General features: G+C 40.0%; 1 pseudogene; it reads left to right on the plus strand.

The window, feature by feature from the left end:
* The first annotated feature begins 983 nt into the window (after positions 1 to 983).
* Positions 984 to 2604, plus strand: LOC147452385 (uncharacterized; annotated as a pseudogene).
* Positions 2605 to 16633: the final 14029 nt, after the last annotated feature.

Consider the following 16633-nt stretch of genomic DNA (forward strand, 5'->3'; position numbering starts at 1 on the left):
CAACAACTGAAGGAGAATCGTCAGATGACTGGCCCATCAACGAGGATGATGGCATGGATTACTGGCCACAAAACAATGGAGGTAGTTCCAGCTCAGTCGCATGTTGGCATTCACAATGCTCTTGGGTTGCCTTAGATCCGTCTTCATACACATCAAAAACATTTTTCTTCTTTGATGAGATGACATACTCCTTAATGGCCAAAGATTTGGGAGGGACAGAGACCATGTCACTAGCAATACTTCAAGCGATTCGATGGTCGGGGATTGTTTGATTTAAAGAAGTGGAATAGGATGAAAAGACTCTTTGATGCTTTGTCCAGGTATATGGCTGGAAATACGCTGCCTGCACTTGAAATCTACTGGCCTAAAGGTTGCCTTTATGGAAGATTGGGCACACATTGTTCATGCAGCCCATTGCCCTTTGACACATGACAATCATCTTGGAGTGGCTGCCTCTCTCAAGTCTGTCTAGAAGGAATGGTGCACAGACAAGAGACAACATGGGTTGCCTCTTGATTACATAAAAGACTCAATCACTGCATGTGGATGCTTATCGTTGATCGTGATGTAGCTGTGATGCCTATTAGTAGCAGAACCGCAAATTGCCCAACCTCTCAATCGAGACAACAACATCTCAAGTCGAGCAACGGTTGACAAGAATCATGATAAAGCATCACACACGGCTAGTCCTAGTCAGATCTTCAAAGAAGCATAGAGCATATAAGTGGCTACAAGAATACATTTGCCATCGAGGTGGAATCATAGATCGGAGAGATGCGGATAAGCGGTGACAACGAAAGTCAAAGAGGGGTGGGTGCATGTTTAGGCTGGTGGTTCAACACTGTCATGATGGTGATAGGGTGACTATCGCAATCCATGGTGATCACACTAGGCACATACCTAGCTCACGTGCTGACCTTTACCACTTGCCGATGCATTCAACTGTAGTTGCATGCTGTATGGATGATTTGTTTGATGTTGGGATGTCGATCTCCAAGGAAAGGTTTCACATGGTAAATGCATCTGAGCTAGATCGTGTAATCTACAGATTTTTTATGATACCAAAAGAGGTGCAAATGCTGTTTCATCAAATGCACACTGGTGGTACTTAGCTTGCCATTGGAATTTCTAAGAAGCCTTTTCTTTGCTGAGTTTTTGATAGCATTTGATCCAACATTTCTTTTGATTGTAGGTAACTTTGTAGGTAATGAATGGGGTGTGATGCTTGCAGAGGCTCTATGTTTTCAAGAATTGGAGAAGGTAATACTACATTCTCAACTTCTTAAGCTGGATGGGTGAGCATGCATCCTCAAGTATACTTCTCGTATGGACAGATAATCTTTGTGCAGCCTTACAGTCCCCAAAACCCTGATGAGAACAAGCAGCCATTCATCCTCCTCATTCAAGACGAGTGGATGCTACAAGTCGCTTTTCGTTTCTCTCGTCGGAACTCATGGGCCGTGGATAGAACTTTCAAGACAAACATTTATGGTCTACCGCTCTATGGTGCTTTCTTGCCAAACCAAAACAGCATAGGGATTCCGGTATGGCTGATGTTATGCAGCAATGATGTGGGTACTAGCCAGCCCTAGAGCTCACGTTCAAGATGATCTTTGCAAGGTTAGGTGACGTTCGGCCCGCAGCCATTGTCATTGATAAGATCTAGCAAGAGCTCAAAGCCATCCTCAAGGTTGTGGATCAAGATTCTTTTTGCTGGAGAGAAGACAAGGATGGAATGTGGAAACAAGTCGCATGCAAAGTTTTTCTATGCTGGTTTCATGTCAAGAAGGCATGGGTTGAGAACCTCTTGCCCCAAGTAGGTCATTCTTTGATGTGTTCTTTGTGTCAGCTCATGTCTATGAATTGACTGTCGTACTCACATGGTGTTGTTGTGCATAGGTCCCTAAGGACAAGCGCGATAATGTGTACAATCGCATGTCAAATTTGATGCATGCAACTAGAGAGGATATATTTGATGCAAGGTACCATGAGCTATTGCAAGTGTATCAGGCACATGAAAATATTCGACGGTATGTATCCACTGGCTGGTGTGGCATCACATGTATGTGGCGAAGCTATTGGCCAAGATTCGGTCGTCTATTTCAACATGGGAATGTGGATACTACAAACTTGGTTGAGCAATTATGGAAATATGTCAAGTATACCTTGCTTAATGCACAGATAAACAGGTTTCTTTTGTTCTTGTTGAATGTGTTGGTGGGTGATTCAGTGCATGGGACATATATTGGGGGAACTCTTCTCAAGTTCTTCAAGCAAAACCAAGAGATTGGTAAGAGCGGTTCTCTTTCACTTGAGAGTATGCCTTTGCTGTTGCCAAATGTTGAGCTCATGTTGTTTCAATTTGACAACCGTTCAGCTGATTCCGAGTGTTTTAGTCGTTTTGGATCAAGCAAGCAACATGCAGCCAAGCTAGTAGCAGGCGAATCGATTCTTAAACGATTTGAGGTGGATCCAAGCACCCTTGAAGTGATAGAGGAAGGACACATGCGATTCAAAGTCCTTAGCACTACTTCGGCCTCAAACTGGTCATGTCAGCATGCAATCCAACTACTGCGATTGTGCGGATTGGGGATCAGAATGTAAGCATCTATATGGACTTTGACTGATAATTGAGAGGCACTTTCCTCATCTTCACGAAGTTCTCCCCATCGTAGATAGTGTTCAAGCTTTGAGCCATGTGGGCCTACAACCCATAGTTGGAGCAGGGGAAGACAATATAGCACTAGAGCATGACAATTTTGATGTAGTTGAGATAGTTGCCAACAACATAGACAATGAGATTGGTAGCTACATCTATGACATGAGAAGCATGTTGCAGAGTCTAGAAGATCAGTTGGTGCACTGTGATAGCTCTTTGAAGCCAGCCATACTAATGCAACTAAATCTTTCACGAAATAGTCTCACCGCCTTGATCATCCCAAAGGAGATTGAGCTACCAACAAAGGGCTCGATCAAGCAAGTCCAAGCTCACGTTACTCTAACTTGACTCGGGCATGGGATGCCCGTAGAATCAAGTGGAGCCAGCAAGAAACAGGTTCTCGAGGCCGACCTGCCACCATCTAAAGTTCCAACTACTGGTGTTTTGCGACGCAAGCATCATCGTGGACGGAGTCGAGTCTGCTTTCAAAGAAAGCCTTGAATACATTGTCCTCATTGTTGCAGCAAAAATCTCATGCTCAATCCATTGGAGAGCATTTCATGCCATACATGCCATGCCCTCCTTCCGTTATTGCTCAGACATGCTAGCAGAGTCGAGCTTGCTTAATCATCATGTCACCCTCTTTGGTGAGAGCATCCAAAAAGGGATGATTGTCTGTTGCAAAGCTGGCAAGGTTCCCACATAAGAGAGAATCTTCATGATCTTCTTGCTTGATGGGTCAGTACTCGAGGCATTCCTTGCGTCCCAGCAAACAGCGAATGGTTCTCTCTACATGAGAGACATGTAGCTTCTTTCTCCCTTATGCAATCTGTTGGGCTGATCTGATGACCAGTTTATGAGCGTTGGGCAGTCACTTGTGAGCCCATTTGCAACTATCTTTGGACTGATTTTGTGAGTTTTTTTGGGAGCAAGCTATGAGCTGATTCCATCTGTAGACTTCCAACATGTTCGGCTGATTACTATTTACCTTGTTTAGGCTATTAGGCCGATCTTTTTGGATGGCATCTTGCTTGATCGTGCGTGAGCGTTACGGCTGGGTTTCGAAAAGTTATTATGTCAATCTGTCATGAGCTCATTTCAGCTTACCAACTTGATACATTTTTCCTATAAATTGTGTACGATCTCCATGGACTACGGCTGCTCTAAGTGGATGGCATTGAAACTGACCTTTTGTGAGAGTCACGGATGGGTTGTTGCCAGATGTATGTCTTGTTTTGCCAGCCAATTTTTCTTGTCCGATTGTGTACAATCTCTGAGCACTAAGGCTGCCCTAATTGGATGGCATTGAGGATGATTTGATTTCTCAGCTGATTTCACTTGCAAACATTTAGCGTTTTTGGTATCGGATTATTTACAATTTTTGGTATCCCAAGCATCAATGACTTGTTTGATCTATTGTGGGCATTATGGAACCTGCTTTGCCAAATGCAAGTGCATTGTTTTGCCAGCCACACATGTCGTGATTTTTGTTGCCTAGATCAAGCATTTATGGCATCCAACAATGTACAGTTTTTGGGTTAGAGGGTTGATTTCCTTTTTGATTTTTTGATCTTTTCTGGATTCTTGCCATGAATGCAAGTGAGTTGTTTTGCCACGCATATATGAGGTGTCTACCGCACCAGAGATCAAGACATTTACGATCGATCGCTGACTATTTACGTTACTGGGGATGGAAGGCTGATGTCTTGTTTGACCATTCTTGAGCACTGCGGCTGGTTTCCCACTAGATTTTGTGAGCGTTATGGCATGTTTCTTGCCGGTTCATGCTTAAGAGGCTGGAGAAAGTGAATGCTTACTGCAGTGACTTATATTGGGCAGCATAGACCCTTGCGAAGAGTGGCTCCTTCGTATACTTTCACCATATTTTGACCATTCAGGGTGCAAGGTTTGAGATGTTTTTCTGTTAGGGTTTGTGTCATAACCATGTAGTGAATAATGCCTTTGCATTTATATGATGCATTTTTCACACAGCCATGCCGAGATGAACTTTGTGCTGCATCATGGGCTTGTAGCGCTAACATCTTGGCGAGACGAACTTCACTCCTTGGTTGCACTATTTGTATGTATAATTAATATTCATAAAGGGATATGGCCATGCATTTGTTTGCTTGGTCAGGTGACAATTTAATCCATTTACCAAAATAAATGCTCTGCCAATGCAGGCAAATACTATGTATCGTCCTTTAAGTTTGCAACCACAATGTGCCTACATGGTATGCCAACAAAGGGTTGTCAGTTTGTCATTTTTAATACAAGCACCTTTGCTTTTCCGAGGATACATAAATCTACCAAAGATAAAATTTGGAAGTTAAGAGTTGCTATTCTCCATGAGCAATCAGATTATTAAAACATTACAAAGAGAGAGGGAGAGTTTCAATCACTGACATTCTGACAAGAAAGAGATTCCAACTAATGTACAAAAAACTTAGCTACGACGAGCTTAAAATGTGTTCAACCCGCTTGCTAAATCTGAAGCAAAGGAAATCCATATGTGTAAACTCAACAAACATCCCACTTGGACTACAGTAAAGGCTATGACAATGTCACGCTCTCACCACTCATGGAGCTTCTCAACACCCACAACGCAATCTGAGCCAACAACCACCCTTAAAGAGATTAAAAAATAGAGTATATGCATGCTCCAAACACCTTAGCAATACTAACAACCACCAATAACATCTCACCACTACAACACCTAAGCCGGGTCATTACAGTTGATTCAACTTAACCACACTCACGAATGGTACCAACACATACCACAACACATAATGAGCAATTGTAAATTGACAAAGTAACAGCACTATGACCGATCAATTGACAATGAGATTGAAACATAAGGCTGACCATTACATAGACTTAAAACATCCAAAGGGTGTGCTACATTGCGCATAAATGCGTAGCTAGGTAAGCCATCCACAAAAAAAACATTCACTTAGATCCGCTCAAAACAGAGGGTTCAAAATCCATAAAGTACACCGTTGTATAAGTATAGTGTCAATGAGTTCATATGATAGATATGCTCCCAAAACACCAGCCCCCAAGTGTGCTATTGCTCATGCGTCTCTAGACCTTCGCCAAACAACGTAAGCACCAATCATGAAACTGAACCCTCAGAGTGCATATGTCCACGTCCTCGAACCAATCCTTTGTAAGCCAATGTCGCCCAGGCCGGTCTTCCAATCCACCTGCAATCAGTTCCCTACAGAAAATGCATTATGTTAGTCCATCCAATGACCCTCCCTAACAACCTGTTGACACTATTGTATAGTGTAGCATGATCTCACCTCATGATCCTCATGACATAAAATCCGCAATCGATCGCATTTGTCTGCTGAGGCACATCCACAACTTTGAGCTCAATCTCTTCCTTGGAATCAACCAAAGCACGTCGAATTTTGTTGTCATGTACAAATTCTGCCAGGCTTTGAAGGCCACTAAGGTGCAGCCATACAACAAACCAGGTTAGCTGAATGTAACCACATCTGTTGGGCACAACAATCACATGATGAACTCCAACCTTTGCGCTTGCTCTAGGCACTCAAAAGGGTTTGTCAAACCCTTAAGGGAATCAAAATGAATCAGATAGTGCTTCTTGCCAGGCAATCGGAGGAGCCTTGCTCTCCTACTCATGTAGAGAGCCAAAAGAGTCCAGTGATGCCTTCAAGCACACATTTTTAGTGTTACGAATGAGAAGTAGTTCAGAATTCACCATACAAAGCATTATGTCACCCTAAAATACCTGCAAATGACTGACCAAAAGCAAAAGACCAGCTCTGACATGTCAACACCGCTAAATTGTCGCTTAAGAAAATTGGACAGAATACGTCCCTCCATCGTAAACCAAAGTGAATTATGAATTCTTGAAAGGGTAGAATAAAATTATAATATGGGAGTAATAGAGAGAGAGATATGGGGATGGTGGATGTAGGTAGAGCTTCAAAAGAGAGCTATGGGTGTGAGAGGGGAGGCTAATGGTGAAGAGGGTGAGAGAAAACCATGGAAGTTGGAGGTTTGAGTGAAGAATAGAGAGAAATGAGTGTGTGTGTGTGTGTGTGTGTGTGTGTGTGTGTGTGGAAATAGGAAAGGAGGTGAGAGAAGACCATGGGTTACTTGTGAGAAAAGTGGGCAGACTAGAGTCCACCATAAAACTCTTATCTCACAGATGGTAGCTCCAACAGTTATGAAAAAACTTGAGGTGATTATTCAGCTTGTGTACTACATTTTGGCTTTTGGTCACTTCTTCAAATTCTGAGTGGAAATAAGCACCAAAAATCTCACCACAAAGCTTGTTTTTTATGCCTACAAAAGTCTTCTAGTGCCCCCCTCCTTTGTTGAATTTGCGCAATGCATCCAAGAGTGAGCCCCTGCATGAGTCATATCATGATACAAAGCATCCAAGTTATCTTTACACATGTATGGAGGAGGATCTTTGGTGAATAAAGAAATATATACTTGGTGGGACTAGTGTATGGACTATCATGGATTTTAGCTCAATGAGCACATGGTGTTAGAATAATGAGTACCTAATAAAAAAATATGAAAGAGTTATGCATATGGAAAAAGATATTGGAATCATATGATATGGTCCCTCTTTTGTATTATTTTGGATGAAAGAGGAAAAAGTATGCAAATAAATGAAATATAATAAAAGTGACTAAGGGAGTAGAAGCAGTTTTTTTTGTTTTCACAAGGGTGAAGATAAAAATGTGAGGGTGTTTTGTATAAAATAAAAAAATGTTTATGAGATTAGAGACTGTACACATTGGCAAGAAAAATATACTTATAGTGCAAGAGGATAAAAGAAGGCATACGTAGGTCTAATAAAACACACACCTAAGGAAAAATATTTAAATAAACATCAAAATAATTAGAAAATCCCTATATTTGGTCCTATATACAATGAAATATTTACACCCAAATGGAGCCTAATATATTTTTTTGTTTTATTTTTTATTTTAATTTTTGGCTCAACTAGCCCAATGACTAGCTAGCTGGGGGTTTTTTTCAAAGATAATGGAAAAGTCCCCTAAATCACACACGTCTATGTACAGTGAAAGGGTGAGGATAGCTACAGTGTTTGAGTGATTTTGGTAGGGTGAGGTAGCTCACTATGGAAATTCTAGATAGCCAAAAAATGGCTATCATTGATCCTCCCCCAAGATGATGGTACATTCATGTACCATCAAAAGGCATCTTTTCCAATGAAAGTGGTTCCAATATCTTGGTGATCTTTGTTGGCTTATTGAGATCTTTATTTTGTATCCTATCATCATCTTTGCTTGAGGTGCACACATGTGTCGATTGACAATACTTACATGATGGTGTAGATCTTTGATCCTGCTTTTGTAGTTTCGATGGTAGGATGCGACTCAAGTAGGGTTTTAACCGATATCCATACACCTTAAAGCTTTCTTCACAATGTATGGACCTTGCCATCTAGCTTCAAACTTGGCATCAAACCAATTATCAAGTCGATTGTCATACCTTAGCACAAGATCTCCTTCCTTGATTCCTTTGTCCTTGAGTTACTTGTCAAGCTTTCCCTTTCCTAGTGTAGCTTTTCGCTTGTAGCACTCGTAAGCTGCTTCTCTTTTCCACTCAAGCTCAGGTAAAGTAAGAAGTCAATCCATCCATGCTCCTTGATTATCTTGTGATGCTTTGCCATGAAGTTACATAGTTGGAATGTTGAGCTCAATTGGTTGTAAAGCCTCTTGACCATAGATCAAGTGAAATGGTGTGAACTCCATGGCTTCCCTATATGTGGTTCAATATGCCCACAAGGCACCATCCAAGAAGTCATCCCACAACTTTGTCTTGTTTTGCACCATCTTTCTAATGATGCCTGCAATGATACCATTAACCTTCTCAACCAAACCATTTGATTGTGGGTAGTAGAGTGTGCTATGACGATGTAGAATGTGAAGCTCTTCACAAACTTCCATGAGTAAACCCTTCCTAAACCTTGGACCATTATCAGAACAATCTCTAGAGGTGTGCCAAATCTGCAACAAATATTAGTGTAGAAAAACCTGCTCACTGTTTTCCATTTACCCTTGCCACACTTTGAGCCTCTACCCACCTAGTCATGTAATCTAAAGCCACTAGAATGTAGAGTTTACCATTTTTTGTTCTACGCAGAGGACCCATAGCATCAATACCCCACTTTTCAAAGGGTCCATTTGCAAGCACAATTTGCCTTCGACCATATACCAATCTTCTATTTCCATTTACTTGACAATTGTGATAACTTTTACACCAATGTTGGACATCCACATGCAGACTTGGCCAAACATACCTCGCAAGCAAAATCTTCTTCACAATTAACTCTTGGGCAAAATGACCACCACATGCCTCTTCATGCAAACCTTTTGTAATGGCTGGAATTTCCTCAATAGTTGGTACTCTTCTGCACACTTGATCCTTTCCTCTTTGATAGAGGGATCCTTCTAGGAAGAGATAGACGCTTGCCTTCTTTATGAGCCTCCTCTTTTGAGTCTTTGTTAAGCCTTGTGGAAACTCGCCCTCCAAAATGCAGGCAATAATGGGAGCTAATGACTCCATTCCCTGGTACCTTAGTTGCTTGACATTTGCTGCCACCATGATACCCTGCACTTCTTTCTCAACATATGTAACTACTTGTTGTGCAAGTAAATCATCATCTTCATTTTGATTCCTAGGAATATGATACAATTGCACCTCTTCAAATTGCTTAAACAACCTACGGATGGCATGAACTTTTGTCCTTAGGCTTTCATTCTTGTAAGCCCAAATGCCTAAAATATACTTCACAATGAAAAGTGCATCCCACTTTACCATGAGACGTTGTATACATTGGCCAATGCACATATTTAAACCATGAAATAGTGTGTTGTATTTTTCTTCATTGTTGCTAGTTGAACCTAGTAGATTGACCTTCTCTTTTATGACCACCTCTCCACTTGGGTTGAGCAACACTACCCTCCCCCTGCTTTTCATGTGGCTCATTGAAAATCTCCATCAAAGAACAAGGTAAAAGAATTAGGAATACTTTTTGGTGGTGGCAATTGTAGGGTCTTTACTTCAGGCACCTTAATCTCCTTGTCATGTACGCTATAAGTGAGAATCCCTGCCAATTGTGCACGCACACTATCTTCTACTTTGAAAGAGTATTGGAACTCTTGCAACTCCATAATCCACTTTGAGATCCTAGTACTAAGATTTATTTGAGATCCTAGTACTAAGATTTATTTGAGATGACACCCAAGGGAACAAATTTTCTACAGTGAGAATTACAAAAGGTTTTGGTAGCAAGTAGGATCTAAACTTTCTCATCACAAACATGAGAGAAAGCATCATGAGTTCTGTTTCTGGGTAGCCTCTCTGCAAAGCATTTATGACCCTACTAGCAAAGTAGATGGGTCGCATCGTAATATTGTGAGGATCTTGTTGTAATAAAACTTCACCAATTGTTTCCTTCCCAATACTAGAGCTAACAAAGAATGTATACTCCCAACAAGGAGGCATGAGTGTTAGTAGCTCTGACAAAATTAATTTGATGTTACATAAGTACTCTTCAAGCTCATCAGCCCATGAAAATTCTACTTGTTGTGTCAACTTTTGCAAAAGGTGAAGTAACTCTAAGGCTAAGTGAATAAAGCGTGACATATACTTCACCTTTTGAATGAATGAGATGACCTCTTTGAGATTCTTGGGTGATGGTAACTCAATAAGAGCCTTTGCATTTGAAAGATCCACGTCCATGCCTTTGTAAGAAAATTTGTGACCAAGCTAGATCACTTCATCCTCACCTATGTGGCACTTGTCAGGGTTGAGTTGACCTCCCATGTCATAGAGCTTCTTCTACCCTCTGTAGATGCAATGATTTTGAACTATAAATGCAAAAGTCAACAATAAAAAACCTAATAGACTTTCCAAAAAATGTTTGAAACACCATGTTCATGAAGCGTTGGAAAGTTGCAAGAGCATTTGTCAGGCCAAATGGCATGACTCTGAAAGCATAACAACCTAACAACCCCAAGGAGTAATGAAGGTTGTTCTCAACTGATCCTCCAATGTAATACATATTTGAAAGTAACCTAAGTAGCCATCGCACACAATGTACTTCTCGTGACTATCTACCTCGTTTAATATCTTATCTTGAAATGGGAGGGGAAAGTGATACCTTTTTGTTGCCTCATTCAATGGACGGTAATCCACACACACCCTCCACTTGTTGTTCTTCTTGGGAGTGACAACAACGGAAGACACCCACTTTTAATTCTCCACTGGATAAATGAAACGTGCTGCTAGAATCTTTCTTACCTCCTTGAGTAGAGCTTTCTCCTTGATAACTCCTAGCCTTCATAGCTTCTGAGCTTTAGGTGTGTCCTGAAGCTTTAACTCAATCTTGTGTTGAACAGCATCTACTCCATGCACATTTGTGTAGTCTTTAGCAAAAATTCTAGGATACTTCCTTAGCACACATTTGAATTGCCCTCTTCCGTTCTTTGTAAGTGTTGTAGATAACATACCTTCTAACATTCCTTCATCTTGCACATTTTGGTTCTCTTGAGGACCTACTTCTTCCAAGCCTTAACAAGAGGTCTCTTGGTTGCTTGGCTTAAACCTTATCCCCATGACTTTGATGGAAGACTCCTCGTCAGTAATACTACCGCTACTTTCTTCTTCTAAAGTTTTATCGGTCCAATTTTCCTTCGTCTCACTTTGAGATGATTCTTCATGGAGATCCTCTTAATGTTGATCCTTCATGGCAAAGACAACCTTCTTATGATTGTCATTCCTACAAATTAACTTTCCACTCTCCCAATCCTACAAAGCTCTCATTTTCATTCTCCATGGTCTTCCTAGGATAAATGGGTAACCATTTCCTTTGGTAGACATAACATAGAAATCCACTCCCTTCTTAATGCCAAAGGCCTCCACAAAAACATTTTTACAAATGCCTACGCACCTAGCCTTGCTATTGTTTTCCATTTTTACTTTGATTTTAGGTGTCTCATGGATGTGCATGCCTAATCTCTGCATGATTCCCTCTATCATAATGCAAATTTGTGCACTTCCATCCACTAGATCTTTCCTAACTAAGCTTCCTTTGATGCAACAATCTAGCACCGATACAATGTCCTCATTCATTTCAGCTTGTGCAATTTTTACAATAGTCACACTCTCTTTTACCTTTCTCCTAGTGCTAACTACCTTTGTTAGATAACTTGTGGACATAGTGTAAGAAACTGAGGCCATGAGATTTCAGGACCCTTACCTCTCATGTCTTCCAACAAGTTGTATGGAGCCATACCATGTCCAAGAGGGAATTCTTAGAGGTTGATACGATGTCAAGTCCTCTTGGCTTCCTTCGTCTCCTTTGCCTTCTTGCCTTGTCCATGGTCACTCTATGATGAGACTCCGTCTTTCTACTTACCTTTTCCATGGCCACACTTAATACCATTTGCTTCCATGTCAACCTCATTTGAATTTGTCACCTCTACGATTGCACATTTGGATTTGGGAAAGGTGGAACTCTTTCTACACCTTGTGGAGGTGGTCTTGCCCCATTTGGTCTTTGCAGAAGCATTGGTTGTTGACTAGTTCTTTTACTTGCATTTCTCATTGAGTAATTCAAGTTAGGTCTCCTTGGCTCCCCATGGGACCAAGGAGAATTATACATCCCATGCCCAGAATTCTCGCAATTTCAACGTTGCAAAAGTTTCCTAGGTCGTGGCTCTTGCTTCTCAGCTTTCTTTGTTTGTCCCTTGGGACCTACAGCTTGTGCAAGATGAATTGACAAGTTTCTTAAGGATTCATTTAATTTTTCAATCACCTCAACTGTTACCTCAGGAATCTCTCTAGATGTTGGTGCTTGCATGTTTCCCTTGGGTCTAGGACCCTCTATTGGAACCTCTCCTTTTAGGCACTTGAGTTTTCTATACTTCTCAACATCCCTAGTTTCAGCTGCATCAAAGGTAGCCTTGACTTTTATCTTGAGTTTGGGAAAGATATCGGCTATGAATCTCTCCTTTTTTAGGAACTTTGCACCATTACTAGCGTTGACAACATTTATCACCCATACAATCCATAGACGTAGAAACTCTTGTTTGTACATATAATAGTCATCTAAGTCTTTGTGCTTGTGGGAAATGATGTCTTGCCATAGATTTTGAGTGTTTTAAGAGTCAAAGAAGTATTGATTGAAATGATGAATGACTTCCTTATAGTTTCCCTTATCCTCTTGAGATAGAGAGTCAAACCAAGTACTAGCATCCTTCCTTAGAACTACCTCAAACATTTCTAAGCATTCCTCATCTCCTATCACTCTTTTTATGCGGAAAGCCGTTTTGAAATTTGCTAGAAATAGCTCGGCATCCTTGCCAGGCTCTCCAAAAAAGAGAGGATATCTTGACATTTGGCATTGGGCCTCCATTCAAACATTTTCAAAGTGACAAATTGTTTCTTTTTTTCTTTATTGAAAATATTTGCACTAAATTTTTTCTAAATTACAATCTATTCTACAACAAAATAAAAATATGCACATCAAATGAATTATGATAGTCAACAAGAGGCAAGAATTTTCCTACTCTTTAAGCACCAAACATGGACACCATATGCTGCTAAACATGGATTTTTCTACTAATTGCAACGTTTATTCTAATGTGTGGAGTGAAATGGAAGGAAAAAACCTCTATTTTTGGGCCATTATCCATGGTCTATGTATGTCCTAATGCTTAAAAAGAAAACAAAATATAGACATCCAAACTAAGGTCGTACCTAATGAGAGGCAAAATAAAAGGATTTATTGAAGCGTTTATGCCGGCCAACCTAAGAGGGCCCAGAATTCTATGAATTACTTGTTGAAATTGTAATTTTGTGCTTACAACGATATACACTTTTTGCCTTGCAATGGGAACAAATAAGTCATACAAATTTTTGTGATTCATGAAAACTACTTGACTATTTTAAAGACTGAGTATTCACAACAACATACACAAGCCCTCTTCAGTGGGGGCACCAAAATTGAGGCGGTCCGGGGCGGGAAACAAGAGAGGATACCTCTAAACACCCCTCGAGGCTCCTGTGCTGCTCAATTGGGGATGGGGCAACCAGAATCAAGAAACAACAACAACAAACCCACAGCCAAAAAATTGAAGGGGCACCACCTAGTTAATGTGAACTAGGATGCAAGAGAGATCTTGTCACGACCAAGAGGAGGTGCAACAAAACACACACAAATAATGTCACACCAAGACACACACCAAATGGAGCAAGAGAGAGCTAGAGAAAAGGGAAGAGACAGAGAAATGAAATGGAGTGTATGCAAATACCGGATTGACAACTTGCAAGGTAAGGCGGTATCCTATCACAGTATCACGGATCTTTCATAAACTAAAACAATCATTAGTGAATGGTAAACATTGCTAGCATACACACATTGTCTTAGGATGTGCAAAACCTCTCACCACAAAATCCTCTTATAATAAATAAGAAACTTGGCAATGGAAACACACTAACCACTTTCTCAAACAAGCTCAAATGATAGAACTTAAAATATACGAGTCACTTTGCATTCACCAAACATGCGGCACAAGTGAAAGGATGACGATTCTAGAACCAATACACGCCTTTGAAGCACCAAAACCTCAACTTTTTGAAAATTTAAGGGCATACACAATAGTGGTTTTAGATAGATCACTCACACTCTCTCACTTTGCAATGTGTAGCATCAAAGCTTCTCTCACACAAGTGTGAAGCTCACAAAGTGGTTGCTACACCTAAGTCTCTCCTCATGCCTATAGTATTGGGCTGCTATGTGATAGATTCACAAGAAGGAGAGGGGCTTACTTAGAGGTTGGAGACCCCTCATTAAGATTATTGAAATTCCTAATTTACAAGATAACAAACCAGGAATATGATTTTTCCTGAATATCAAAACATTACGGAGCTTCTTTGTTTGTTTGAGTCATGGATGTGGGCTCCAAAGAGAACATTATTGATGGTAGATAAGATGCTCATAAGATGAAAGTAAAGTTTTAAGGAGAGAGAGAGAGAGAGAGAGAGAGAGAGAGAGAGAGAGAGAGCTTTATTATATGTTCATGTCTTGAGGGAAGGTGCTTTTTAGAGTTGGATTAATGGGTGTTTGTATTAATAGGTTAGTAGTTAGTGTTAGCAACCACTAGAAAAAGTTAGTAATATATTTACAATGGGTAAAATGACTTGAAGGATGAGAAAAGAGGGGTAAATGAGATGGGTGTATTCTTGAGATGATGAATCCTTAAGGAATCTTGGACTCACCCTTGCGTAGATTGTCAAAAGTGATCGCCCTTCTTCTTCTTCTTCTTTTCACGCCGTCGCCATAGTTGAATCATCACAAAGAGAATGAGGGTTTTGTTGATTAAAAAACCTCCATTTTTGTCGAGATTAAGTATGGCTAGGTTGATGATTTTTTATGAATTCTTGAAAGGGTAGAATAAAATTGTAATATGGAAGTAATAGAGAGAGATATGGAGATGGTGGATGTAGGTAGAGCTTCAAAAGAGAGCTATGGGTGTGAGAGGGGAGGCTAATGGTGAAGAGGGTGAGAGAAAACCATGGAAATTGTAGGTTTGAGTGAGGAATAAAGACAAATGAGTGTGTGTGTGTGTGTGTGTGTGTGTGTGTGAAAATAGGAAAGGAGGTGAGAGAAGACCATGGGTTACTTGTGAGAAAAGTGGGCATACTAGAGTCCACCATAAAACTCTTATCTCACAGATGGTAGCTCCAAAATTTATAAAAAAACTTGAGGTGATCATTCAGCTTGTGTACTACATTTTGGCTTTTGGTCACTTCATCAAATTCCAAGTGGAAATAAGCGCCAAAAATCTCACCACAAAGTTTGTTTTTATGCCTAGTACAAAAGTCTTCTAGTGGTCCCCTCCTTTGTTGAATTTGCACAATGCATCCAAAAGTGAGTCCCTGCATGAGTCATATTATGATACAAAGCATCCAAGTTATCTGTACACATGTATGAAGAAGAATCATTGGTGAATAAATAAATATATACATGGTGGGACTAGTGTATGGACTATCCATGGATTTTAGCTCAATGAACACATGGTGTTAGAATGATGAGTACCTAATAAAAAGATATGAAAGAATTATGGATATGGAAAAAGATATGGGAATCATATGATATGGTCTCTCTTTTGTATTATTTTGGATGAAAGAGGAAAAAGTATGCAAGTAAATGAAAATTATACAATAAAAGTGACTAAGAGTAGAAGTCGGTTTTTTTGTTTTCACAAGGGTGAGGATAAAAATGTGGGTAATTTGTATAAAATAAAAAAATGTTTATGAGATTAGAGAATATACACATTGGCAACAAAAATATACTTATGGTGCAAGAGGATAAAAGAAGGAATACATAGGTCTAATAAAACACACACCTAGGTAAAAATATTTAAACAAATATCAAAATAATTTTAAAAAACGATATTTAGGCCCTATATACATGAGATATTTACACCCAAATGGGCCATAATATATTTTTTGTTTTATTTTTTATTTTTATTTTTGGCTCAACTAGCCCAATCACTAGCTAGCTAACTGAGGATTTTTTTTAAAGATATTGGAAAAGTTCCCTAACTCACACACGTCCATGTACAGTGACAGGGTGAGGATAACAGAGTGTTTGAGTGATTTTGGTAGGGTGAGGTAGCGAACTATGGCAATTTCGGATAGCAGAAAAATGACTGTCAATGTGTGTGTGTGTGTGTGTGTGTGTGTGTTTGTGTTTAAGAAAGATTATCTAGCAATAGTTTGATTTCACAAACTATTGAACCATACCATGGGACTAGAGACCAGTCAACGTGTAAATAACCAAACTTTATGTATACATTAGATAACAAGTAGATAAAGTCAAGACTACAATTGTCTTTTAAACTTGATACTGACAAAAAGTGTATTACATGTTATTATCAAAGAATC

This window comes from Adiantum capillus-veneris, chromosome 8, assembly GCF_014529385.1.
Source record: "Adiantum capillus-veneris isolate H3 chromosome 8, ASM1452938v2, whole genome shotgun sequence".
Classification (NCBI taxonomy): domain Eukaryota; kingdom Viridiplantae; phylum Streptophyta; class Polypodiopsida; order Polypodiales; family Pteridaceae; genus Adiantum; species Adiantum capillus-veneris.